Source organism: Lissotriton vulgaris, chromosome 11, assembly GCF_964263255.1.
Source record: "Lissotriton vulgaris chromosome 11, aLisVul1.2, whole genome shotgun sequence".
In the NCBI taxonomy this organism is placed as follows: domain Eukaryota; kingdom Metazoa; phylum Chordata; class Amphibia; order Caudata; family Salamandridae; genus Lissotriton; species Lissotriton vulgaris.
The window spans coordinates 720,529,778-720,542,366 of record NC_141699.1 but is presented as its reverse complement, the minus strand read 5'-3'; the positions used below and the strand labels follow the sequence as shown (position 1 = coordinate 720,542,366).

Below are 12,589 nucleotides of genomic sequence, written 5' to 3'. Positions count from 1 at the left end.
CCGGGCTCGAAAACTCGAACTTCCTGAGCCTGCGTTCTTTGGTGAATGAAGTAAAGGGATGAAGCCTGGAGACGGATCGCAATGAATACCTTAGCGCCTACCTCCGCTGACTTGTTTCATTGCGCTGTAAACAACAGGACAGGACAGGTCGCCAGGGACTGAGGGACTGAAGGCTGTGCACACACAAGCGGCCAGTGCTTAACCCGTTGAGCTGCTGTCACAGTGAGCTAGTCCTCAGGCAGAGGACGGAGGTGGTTAGCGGATTGAGGGAGTGGGCCGGGATTAGCAGGTGGAGAGAGGGAGAGACTGGTGTGTGCGAGGCGGAGCCGCCAGGTTTTGATTCATCATCAGGGATACACAGTGCTTAATTTGTATAATAATAATATGTGCCAGGGCCCTGGTCAGGAGGCTACTACAGCATGCCCTAACCCACCAACACAACTACTAACCATCACACTCCTGCAAGTGTGACATTTCAGACCATTCCATATCCTGTAAACTACAAGAATGGCTTTGGTGGCAGGCATGAATAATTTTCTATGTAGTTGTGCTCATCTCTCAATCAGAAAAAACAGTGCCACCATGTGGCAGACTCCCATAAGTCCTGGTGCTGACAGTTAAGTGCCGAGCACTGGAAACCAACACCACAAATTAAGCACTGGGGATACATGGCATGCTCTGTCTAGCCGGTGAATGACAGATCTACAGTTTTTAATTCATTCTTCCTGAGGGTGTGCCCGGGAAGCTGTCTTAGCCCGGGCTGCTTCACACGAGGGGGGAGGAGGGCTGGAGCCCTTTGAGGGCAATGGGCGTTGTGCGCCTGCACAGTGTCCACTTAGGCTCTGTGGCGTGCATTGAACTGTACGTATGTGAACAGGGCCTGCTAACAGACATATTTTGTTACTCGTGAAATCGAAGAGAAGGCTTCCTGCTGGCATAGCAGAATACAGAAGCACAGGTGGCGATGGTAATTCTGTAGCACAGCAAGTGGGAATCAAGGTTTATTAATGTGGGCAGCAGCGAATGTAAGCGTTTCTAAAATACATGTACTGAATGCCAGTCTGCGTGCATCTGTGCTTAAATGGGACCCTGGTCGGATTCCTTTGCGCTGCCCATAGATCCGCCCCTAGCCCCACACCAAGCCCTGCCCCTAGTCCACTTATCAATTTGGAGAGTACCTGCATTTATTTTTTTCCGTTTAAAGCACTGCGTGCAAAGAGCGCCTCGTTAATGAGGCCCGATTTAAGAATCCGACCCCCTCCTTCGAAGAAACCCCTCCAGGAGGGCGCTCACAAGAGGGCTTAGGAAGCGCTGTGCTTCAAACACAGGACATCTCAAGCACCCTGAAGACTTCACCCCTTACCATGTTGGCGATACAATGTCACACCTTAACGTTATCCTTTCTTTCCTAAGCAATGTTTTAATAGCTGTCACTGTGTAACCAACAGACCGGAGTTTCAATCTGGAGGTTTAAATTTGATGTTCGCAATGCTGTGATCCTGTGCAAGCGGGTGATGTAATTTACTGAACCTGTCACATAGGAAAGCGCCGTAAGGACAGAATAAGCTCTAATACTAAACACTGTGCACAACTCTAGAGATGTACTATTGATGGCGACTGCAGGGCGCGCAGTCAAGGGGCAGCTCAGGAAACACCTCCTGTGTAACTAGAGTTCGGAATACTGGGTATCGTGTGTGGGAAGGAGGAGGAGAGCGGCTGGGCCTCCACACTGTACCATGCATACCTCCTGCAGGGACAAAGTACACGTTCCTTCCTGCTTTACGTGCCATGCACACCTCCTGCCAGGGAGATTTATTTAATGCAATTTTAATGGAGATGTTCAGTTCCACGCTTTGTTGGACAGCTCTTAGTTCCTGCACAATGATCTATTATCCTTAAGTGCTTAGAAACTGGATTCCAGAACAAGAGGCGCTTGCCTCATTTCGATATACGATAAAAACACCGGACTGAACATAGCATCAGAATACGAAACAACATTGCGTTCTCCACTCAGCGAGCGTACACGCTCAAGTGAACAGCACCATTCACACCCTTGGCCCCGTCCTTCGGGATCCACCGCCACCCCCTCACCCGGAGACAGACAACACGCGAGTGAGACCCGCAGTCCAAAGATCCGAAGGGCACTGCAAGGCACATACCTCCCCAGCCCCTCCGAGTGCAGCCAAGCCAGCCTCGGGGTACCGGCTAACTGGCCGAGGGGGAGGGGTGGACTCGGCCCGCCGGAAGTGCAGGTGGAGGGGGGCGAGCAGGACACCTCGAAAACAAGGGAGGGAGCGCAGGAAGGACATCGGGAAGTGGGTGCAGATGGTAGGGGTTCAATGCCGCTGCAGGAACCAGTGGGCACCCAATGCAGGGAGCAAGGACCGAGCAGAACACATTGAAAACGGGAAGCGAGAACTGGAAACAAGCAGGACCGGGGGGCGGGTGGCAGAGGATGCAAGAGGCGTAGGTGCAGCGGTTCAATGCTGCAGGAACGAGTGGGCACCTCATACAGGGACCAAGAGACGGTGGCAACACCTCAAACGGACAGCGGGTGGGGGGGCAGGAACGGGCACACTGACAGCGGGAGGGGAGCACTCACCTGGACTTCTTCCGGCGGCGATCGGTCTGGAGGAATGACCCAAAAAAACCTTTAAAAAAATAAATAAACCAACCACCCACATGCCGTTCACAAAGGGGCGAGAGAGCGAAAAAAATCGCCAGACCGTCCACGGATCTGCTCGGGCAATGACTGATGCATCTATGTTCCAATGGCTAGCCTCCATTTATGGAGCTAGCCAAAGGAACAGAGAGGCGGGTTAAAGCCTCATACTAATTCTCAAAAGATTTCGCCTGCGCGAACACAGCTGCGCAGTGCTACGCCAGGCGAAACCTAAAAAGGAAGGTTAGGGACTGGTAAGTGGGTGCACTTAAAAGGTTAACATGGCAGTTGAAAACTGGATCAGCAGACACTGCGGTGGCAGTTCGGACACACATTTGAAAGGCTAATTGTGTGGGTGGCACAACCAGTGCTGCAGGCCCAGTAGCATTCTATTTACAGGTTCTAGGCACCCTTGTGCACATTATAGGGACTTAGTAGTAAATCAAATAACACCAATCCATAACACAACTTTCATGGAGAGCATATGCACTTTGGCGTTGATTAGCAGTGGTAAAGTACACAGAGACCTAAAACCAATGAAAAATGGGTGAAAAATAGGCAGCAAAAATTTCTGGGGCAAACCCGCTAAAAATGCCAGGTCTACCAGTAATTATAATATGCCTGCTTTTAATTATGAACTGGTTCCGTGGGTTTTTTCACTTCGTGCTGGGGTTGGCAGGGCAAATTCGCAATTAAGTCCAGAACTTAAACTGAGTATACACTGTACAGAGTGACCGATATTATCTGAATATGGCTGAGACCGCCACCGAAAGAATACATTTAGAGCACAAACAGCGTAGTAATAATATAAAATAAAATATGCCACCAGGGACAAGAAAACATACTGGTTTTACAAGAATACAGAAAAAGTAGACACGGACATCTTTCCAAGGCAACACTGATGTTGATATATTTAACATAGTGACATGATGCGCCATATGTCTACTTAATGGTGGAGTGCATCATTTCATTCTTACGCGTGTCGCACTGGCACACAACTTTAAAGGGAAATGGAGACTGAGGCTATTTACAGTTTTGGACAAGTAATCCAAACTATTTTCTGTTCTCCACCTCATCTTGTACAAGCAGAAGGCATTTCATGTGGCACACAAAAATGCAAGGACGGACAAGTAAGGGTTACAATCAAAGCGGATAAGGCTACTTCCGGCTGTGACCAGGTAGACCAAATTCACCGGTTCTTTTCTGCACCCCTCATCTGGTACTGACCAAATGCCTTTCCTGGGCAGACTGCGGAAATGAAAACAAGGCGGGCGAAACTGATCTCAAAACAGTGTGTCACTAAGGGATGAATCTACTCACCTGCACAGCACCGATCACGCTGACGATCACAGCTTTCTGCAGGTTACTCGGCTCGGGCCCAGGCGCCGGTGTTCTCAGGCATGCAAGCAGATTCAGTGGCCCAATAAGAATCAACCTCTCATGTGAACCAGCCCACTGGTAGAAAACTGCAGGGACGTGCAACTGGCACGTGCAACCTTTGGAGCCTCATAGCCAATGAAAATCGTATAAACTCTAATCTCGCTCAATCGTAAACCACAGTGCAAGCGTCACAGGATCGACATCCAATGGTAAACTGACAAGTGCTCTCTCAGCCAATCCCATGGCAATATTTTACTCAACCAATCCAAGGTGACCTCACTTTTCTCCACCTCCGGCCAGATGTGTGCATATCCACTCTGTGATTCAGTGTGATTTAAAGAAGAATAGGATAACAGTTTTTGTAATCTTTTTCGTCAAAGTACTATACCGCGTAATTTGATCAAAACATGACTTTGTTCGTGAAAAAAAGCCTACTTTAATAGCTCTTTTTTCAGGCCACCGAAACCTCTGGTTTATTTCTGGGTATCTGCTTTTACCTAAAACCGCAGTTGGGTTGTGTCTCCGAGAGTGCCCCAAAGCGTGGAACTCGCACTTTAGCTGATAACTATAAAGTAACGACAAGACTTAAGAACACCAGTGGGGGTAGTAAATGTGCCCTTCCGCAGGCACTGGAACGTTACCAACCGAAATTGGCATTGTTCTCAATTTGTATTTTGCTTCAGATTGTGCGTTTTTTAGAGGGGGAGGACGTGAGAATCAGTGTACTATATTTAGTGGATTTAGAGTTGTATGAGGTGTAATAGACTGTATGTAGCAATTCATGGTCTTCAACCTATTCTGATTTTAGAGCTATCTATATTCAATCAACACTTCAACAGCCATACATGCCAACACTTTAAAATTTTAAAAGGGGGCATTTTTGACAAAAAACGGGACGTTATTTTCCCTATTGACATTCAATGCAGCTAAGACAGTTTTAGGCGGGAGACAGCTCAAATAAAACATTGTTTGCTTAAAAAACATGAGTCTCAGACTGAATCAGGTCTGTCAACATTTATGAACCTTGTACCAAGCTACTAATATTATTAGTGTGCTAATAGTTATCAGGACTCGTAAATAATATGTGTAGTTATAAGTGAAAAACACGCTTGCTTACAATCAGAGACAGGACAAGAACGGGTGGAATCCCAGATGGTTGGTGCCTTAACTTATGTTTCCCAAACATTCGATTCTTCCAATTATGTACGAGCTGTGAGGAAGGTGAAGAGCGCCGCAGTGAAAATTGGAGCTGTGAACAGCTTGACATTGCGAAGGAATTGATAAAGTGCACATCATGGTGAGTGTGAGTGCTTACCAACGGTTGTTTGTGCAAGTGAGTACGCACTGTGAGGAAGGTGAAGAGCGCCGCGGTGAAAATTGGAGGTGTGAATAGCTTGACATCGTGAAGGAATTGATAAAGTGCACATCACGGCGAGTGAGAGTTCTCACCTACGGTTGGTGGAGCAAGTGAGTACGCGCTGTGAGGAAGGTGAAGAGCGCCGTGGAGAAAATTGAAGCTGCGTATAGCATCCGATTACAGCGGTGAAGTATTTAGGGTAGCAGTGAACTTTTCCGTTTTGGAGACCTTGTTGGGGATCATAAGCATTCGTGGAATAAAAATCTCCTCAGGATTGTGCCGCATACATGAGGAACAAGTTATGACGTCAGATGCTGGCGTAGAAAGAATAAGGTTGGCAGTCTAGTCTTTATTTGTATCTCACGCACAGAAAGTGTGTGAGCCGCCATTTTAAGGTAATCTGAACTAGTATTGAAAACACCAGGAAGACAACCAGTTCACAGACTAAAAAAGAAAATGAGCACACGCTACCTAGAATCTTCGGGCACGCATGTCCGGTCGAGGAGGAGGTGTGGCGATTATTTATAAAAACAATCTCAGATGTAGAACCTCGGATAGTCCACTTATGGACTGTGAGAGTATTGGCTTCTCTATAACCTTTTCGCCCACCTGCACCTTTTCTGGGATCCTGGTTTATAGACCCCCAGGTGATTCTCATGACTTCTGCAATAATCTTTTAGATAAGATTTCTCTTTCCATCAGTAGTACCCCCAATTTTACCATCTTGGGTGACCTTAATATTCACCTGGATGAAGTCAACGCCGTGTCATCGCAATGTCTGCTGGATACCCTGAGAGTGGTGCATCTGGAACAAATTGTGGCCAGTCCCACTCATACAGGCGGCCATCTATTAGACCACTTTTTTTACTAATCTTGGAAACATAGTGTGTGGTCAGCCTAGTTTTGTACCATGGTCAGACCATGCACTACTGTCCTTTATGTGGTCCCCAGTAACACAGATCCACAAGGCCGCCATTCTAAAGAAGGTTAGTCGAGTATGGTCTAGACTACCAGCTGAAAACTGGGAGGCAGCCCTGAAAAGTTGCCCGCCCGCCCCCCATGAGGATCCGGTTGTAGCCAATGAAGCCTTTGATCAGTGGATCAACTCCACACTAGACCCTATTCTGCCAAAAAAAGATCTACTGCACAGAGAGGGTTCCAATAAACAACCTTGGTACACCAGGGAACTTAAGGAACACAAACAACTGTGTAAACGTGCGGAAAGGAAGTGGAGAAAGAACTACGTAGTTGCCGCGAAAAATGAATACAGGTCATCCCTGAGATCCTACAAAAACCTATTAAAAACCACACAGGCCGCCTACTACCAGAGCAAAATTGCGGAAGCAGCTAACGCCCCCAGGGAAATCTTTAAAATCTTTCAATCCCTAGCAACCACACCCAGGACTATTAGCCCTGTTTTGAACCCACAGAAACACTGTGAGGAGTTAGCTATCTTCTTCGCATCCAAGGTGTCGAATATCTATTCCGGCTTTGCACCAGTGACAGATTCCCCAGATAATTGGGAGAGCGGAAAAAGGGGGGACCGGGAAGTAGACCCTAATCCATCTGCAGGTCTCAAAGTCTTCCCGCCACTGGATCTGGCTGGAGTGGATAGTCTCCTTGGCAATCTTAAATCTGGCTCCCCGGTAGATGCTGCACCCCCGGCAGTTCTGAAACAGGTATCAGGGACAGTTTGCCCTGTGATAATGCAGGTCATCAATGCGTCTCTGGCCTCCGGTGTTGTGCCCCCCAATTGGAAGAAGGCTAAGGTCAGAGCCTTGCTAAAGAAACCTAGCTTGGATCCTGAAGACCTGGCCAACTACAGGCCCATTTCTCTTCTACCGACCATCAGCAAAATAGCTGAAAAACATGTCAACCAGGTTCACTCGTCCTTTATTGAATCCATGGATGGATTACACTCCACCCAGACAGGGTTCAGAGCAAAACAAGGAACAGAGACAGCTCTGGTGGCGGTAGTGGAGGCAGTTAGGGGCATTGTGGATGCAGGAGGCTGTGCTGCGGTGGTCCTGTTGGACCTCAGCGCAGCCTTCGATACAGTAAACCACTCTCTCTTGCTGCATCGGCTGCATCTTACAGGGGTCTCCGGAGTGGCCATCAAATGGTTTCATTCTTTTCTATCAGAAAGAAGCTTCTCCGTCTTTGAGGGAGAGGTGTCATCCAGCCAGCTGCAACTGAATCACGGCGTTCCCCAGGGATCTTCCCTCAGCCCCACTCTATTTAATATCTATATGAGACCTTTGGCTGAGGTGGTTCTTCCCTGGGGAATCCAACTTGTTACCTACGCCGATGACACGCAGCTGGTTGTATCCTTGGTGAGGAACGATGCCTTAAATCAGGGGATCAACAATCTGACCCCGTGTCTCACCAAGGTTCTGGAATGGATGACCTCCTCCTTTTTGAAGCTAAATGGGACCAAAACGGACATTATGCTTCTGGGCTACAAAGCCCCAATTAACTTGGACCCTTGGTGGCCTCACTGCTTAGGACCCCCCCCAGCACCTAAGACCTATATAAAAAGTCTGGGGATCTGGCTAGATTCCTCCCTTGGTTTTCACTATCAGGCTAAAAAGGTAGCCGCAACCTGCTATGGGCTGCTGAGAGTCTTAAAAAAAGTGCTAGACCTCTTGCCATTCGAAGCCAGACGATTGCTGGTCCAGTCGCTGATTATGTCGCGGCTGGATTATGCAAATGCCGTCTATATGGGGGCTCCAGTCGGCACCATAAAAATTCTGCAATCTGTGCAGAACTGTGCTGCTCGGTTGCTTATGAAAGTCCCTAAAAGATGCTCAGCGAAAGCTGCACTTCAATACCTCCACTGGCTACCCATCAAGGGAAGGATTATTTTCAAAACCCTGTGCTTGGCGCATAAGTCCATCCATGGTGCGGGCCCGCCGATTCTGGATCCCCTCTTTCGTCGCCATCAATCAGTGAGATCTCTGAGATCCAACCAGCGGAACTTGTTGGTAGTCCCCAGGATAAAGCTGGCCCGGATGGGTGGCCGCCGGCTCTCTGTGCACGCAGCTAAAGAATGGAACGCACTCCCAGATGACATCAGGCACGAGTCTAACCACCTCGCTTTCAGGAAGCGTTTAAAGACACACTTGTTTCAATAGTGTCTTTCTGGTCCCTTGGTCTTACAGCGCTGGGATGCTCAAGAGTAGCCATGCGCTATAGAAGAAGGTATTCATTCATTCATTAAGGAGGTATTATGAAGCGTTTTAAAACTAAGAGGTGAGGTGATTGAATAAGTGTTCAGCAAATGAAAGAAAATAGATTAAAATAGTTTAGAGATGGAACACTGTGAATACTTAGGAGAGAAGGTACTGTAACTCTAACTTAATATTGGAAAAAGAACAATTTAGGAGTGTTTAACACTTTAGTGTATTGTTTGAATATGGCTTCAGGGAATAAATATAATTTGCAGACTCCAGAAGCATTTTTGAAAGGGGCTGGAGCACCCCTAGTCAAATGGGATGAATGGAAGGTGTACTTTTGTAACTACATTTCTACGTTTGATAAGGAAGATGAACCACTAAAACCAGAGGAAAAAAAGAAAATACTTTCCCATTGTTTGGGGGATGGTGGTTTAAGCGTGTACAACAATATCACAAAAAAAGTGAGAGAAGGAGGTGAAAGGGATGTGTTTAATGAAGCCTAATAGGACTTAGATAGCTATTATAAACAGCTGTCTGTGTTGCTGTACACAGATATAAATTTTACAGAAGGAAACAAGGTAAGGAGGAAAGCATAGAAGACTATGTGTCAGCCTTAAAGACCATAGCACTCACATGCAAATTTGATAACATGCATGATGATTTGATTAGGGACCAGATAGTAATGTGTTCTGCCAAACCTAATATACAGGATGCACTGTGGGCCAAGGGGGAAAAACCAATGTGGTAGCGAAAAACATCTGGCAAATGATTGGAAATAATAGATGCAGCCAGTGTGGCCTAATAGGGCATTTTCAAAAGACTTGTTATAGAAAAAAATATATAATGTAAAATTTGTTGAAAATGAAGATGAGGACGAGAAAAACTCATCAGATGAATCTGACTACAACTTGTGTGTAACTGAAGGAAAAAACAATGAAGGAAATGTGGAAGACCAAGAAGGGAAACCCATGTGCATGGTATAGATAGGGTGTGTGTATACAGAGGTAATGGCTGACTCTGGTTCATAATTCAGGAAAAAAGAAAGAATTCAGTATTATTAAACTCTACACGTGTGGCAGACATGTTGGGTGTACATTTGGATCTGTGGTTTAGTGCTTCAGTCGGCAGTCATGTTACATATCAGTGACTATTTAAACAGAGTTGGAACTGAGAACTGTGTTTCTCAACTGTTGTTTCTGTGCCAGCTGCTTAAGGAGAATATCGTCATTGCTACCTTGGCTGAAAGTCAGCTTCAAGGATTCTCCACTACTCGGCTACAAGAAAACCGTTTTTCTGCTACTTATGTAAGGAGTGCTAGACCTTTGTACTCTACCAATCCAAAGTGACTCTTAGTGTATATCCATTTGTATCTCTTGAGTGACTTTACTATTTGTACATTTGCAATTTTTCTTTCTGTCTTTATCTCTTCCTTGAGTGACTTTACATCTTGTACATTTGCATTTTTTCTGTTTGTATCTTTTATGTAACGCATGTAATCCTAAGTCCTTATGTTTTAAAACTGGTTCTTATGTAAAGCACTCTGACACCTTCGGGTAACGTTTGCGCTATATAAAATCGCATTCAATACATAAATAAAATAAAAATGCTCCAGGTATCCGGATGCCGCTGTGTTTCTAAGGATCTAAAGGGTTGATGCAGGTTGCCGAAGCCGATATTATTTGTTTTTATTTATCATGATTTAAAGAGACTGGAACCCAGAAAGTGTTTTCGACACAAGTTGATTCCGTTTGTGTTCAGGAAGGATCACTATTTAGATACCAGAACAGAACTATTAAAAAATTAATTAAATGAACTCAAAGATTAGCATTTGGTCCTATCACATTGGAAGGAAGAAACTTATAGAAAAGTGTGAAGTAGCAGTTCTGCAGTCAGTGTGGACATAAAAGAAATGTTAGGAACATAGATCATTATATTCTAAACACCAGGTAAGTACCTATATATACACATCGTTACAGAGAGGCAGACAGCCAGGAAATAGTGTGCTAACCAATAGGGTAGGTTGCATTCTAGGTGTGCATGACCACCAAAGTAATATGGAAGGAGTAATGAGTGTTAATCTTCTTGTTTAGGCATTGACCATTAGATCCATTACTGGCTGCTGTCTTCTCTATCCCTTTCCCCGGGGGTCTCTGCACTCCAACATAGTTATTGGAGGTTGAGATTTAGTAGGGCAAGGTGTTAATATTCTTTGGTGGTATGTGATATCTCTGTGGTGGAATTCAGGTACGATAGCCTCTACAGCTGTGACAATAGTGACCAAATCAACCAAGATTAATAGCAGTTATCACTTCCGTGCATCTGGCAGGGTTGGAATGCCTCCTCTACATTGTTAATTTAATGGTAGCAATAGCTGCATGCCCCTGGTACCAAGGTAGTAGTATTAGTAATACCTTTCCCCAGCATTTCATGTTTATCACTCAAATATCACTTTTAAATATATTTTGGAAATCCAACTATTTTCCCTCAAGCATCAGCTTCTGAGTTCTGAAAATACACACATTTTCATTTCAAATAAAACTCTTTTAATGTTGGGATACATATGTTACTTCAACCAAGCAAAAGCTTCTAAGACTGGGCTGCACACAGGAGAGCTATGTACAGTTAGCTGGAGAGCTACCGGTAGCTCGCAAGCTACTTGTTGGAGAAGCATGGTGTAGGGTCTTATGATTGTAGCATGCTGAATACTTAGTATGGCAAGACAGGTTCGGAAGTTTAAATTATCCACCTGTAGGTTTAGAAAGTACAATGTGTACAACTATTTTGACCCCATATGGAGTATAGTGAGCATTGTGGGAAAGAGGGTTTAGTTCCCATCTATGTGTTGTTGTTTAGATATGTGCTGGGTGTGTGTATCCAAGGAAGAGTTGTACCCCATCTCAAGAGATACAAGTGGGGCTAGAACCTGAACAGATACATCCATCTCTTGGTAGGATGTTCTGTTGTCCACCTTGCATCTTATATACTTCTTCTTTTGGGAGCGTACATGGAACTAGGAAATAAAGAACTGTCCTACATGATCTATTGAGCCCTGCCTCTTGACTGCCAAGGTAGTGGAATTAGTGCCTGCTTTCTATTACAACCCTGTTCAAGTTGTAAGAACATGGAATGTGGTCTTTGGAAGGTTGAGAGGATTTGCAGAGAGTGGCAGCTCTAATTAAAAGTTTGAAGGGTGAAGGCTGCTATACAGGGCTGAGGAATAAATGTTACCCTTTATCAAATATGAGTGTCTTCTTCATTATGACTAAACTCTACAAACCAGGGTTTCGAGGGCACTTCCATGATGTAGAACTGGCACTGGAGCTGAGACCCTTATTGTAATATCAAGATTTAGGAACACTCGAGGAGGTAGTTAGGTGTCCATTAACTTGCACAAGAACAAGTGATAATAAAAGAAGGAAGTACATACGTAGTAATAATGTAAGGGAAAAAATAAATATGTAGAGACACATTAACTTTTTGAACTAAAAAAACAACTCTAAAAGTTTCCTGTGTGCTGGAGCTTTTGCATCATAAATACAATAGTTTAAAAAATGAAACACACCAAATAGGTTAAAAAAAATGTGAATAAAAAGATTTTGGGCACAGCTGGATTAACTGCTTGAATTTTAGCCAATGTTTGAGGTTTGCAGGGTATTTTGAGTAAGAAAATGTAGGGGAATCGTTTTAAGTCACGCCATCTTGTACTCCCCTGAGTGTCTAGTTTTCAGAAATGTCAGGGTTTAGAAGACTATCCTGGTGGCAGACAAGCACAGGCTTAAGTATTGCAGCTATACATTATCAAGATTGAAACTTGATATTTGCATGTTGAGACCTATCCTGCCATGAGCGAACTACTCAGCAATATAGGTGAGCACTGTTTTTATCAGTGAAGGTGTGGGAATGCTTGGTGGTAGTATTTCTTCGGTTTCATGTAGATTCTGGAACCTTCATCATAGATTTATGAGTAATATGTGTGATTTTAGTCAACATTGAGGTTTGAAGGGTATTTTGATT

General features: G+C 44.9%; 1 protein-coding gene across 2 annotated transcripts in view; it reads right to left on the bottom strand.

Moving 5' to 3' along the window:
- Positions 1-4,111, bottom strand: part of UGGT1 (UDP-glucose glycoprotein glucosyltransferase 1) — an 849,443-nt gene extending 845,332 nt beyond the window's left edge. For both annotated transcript variants that reach the window (XM_086943802.1, XM_086943803.1), the window contains exon 1: positions 3,983-4,111. The gene's annotated coding sequence lies outside the window, so the exon portion shown is untranslated. The remainder of the gene's footprint in view (positions 1-3,982) is intronic.
- Between the last annotated feature and the right edge of the window lie 8,478 nt (positions 4,112-12,589).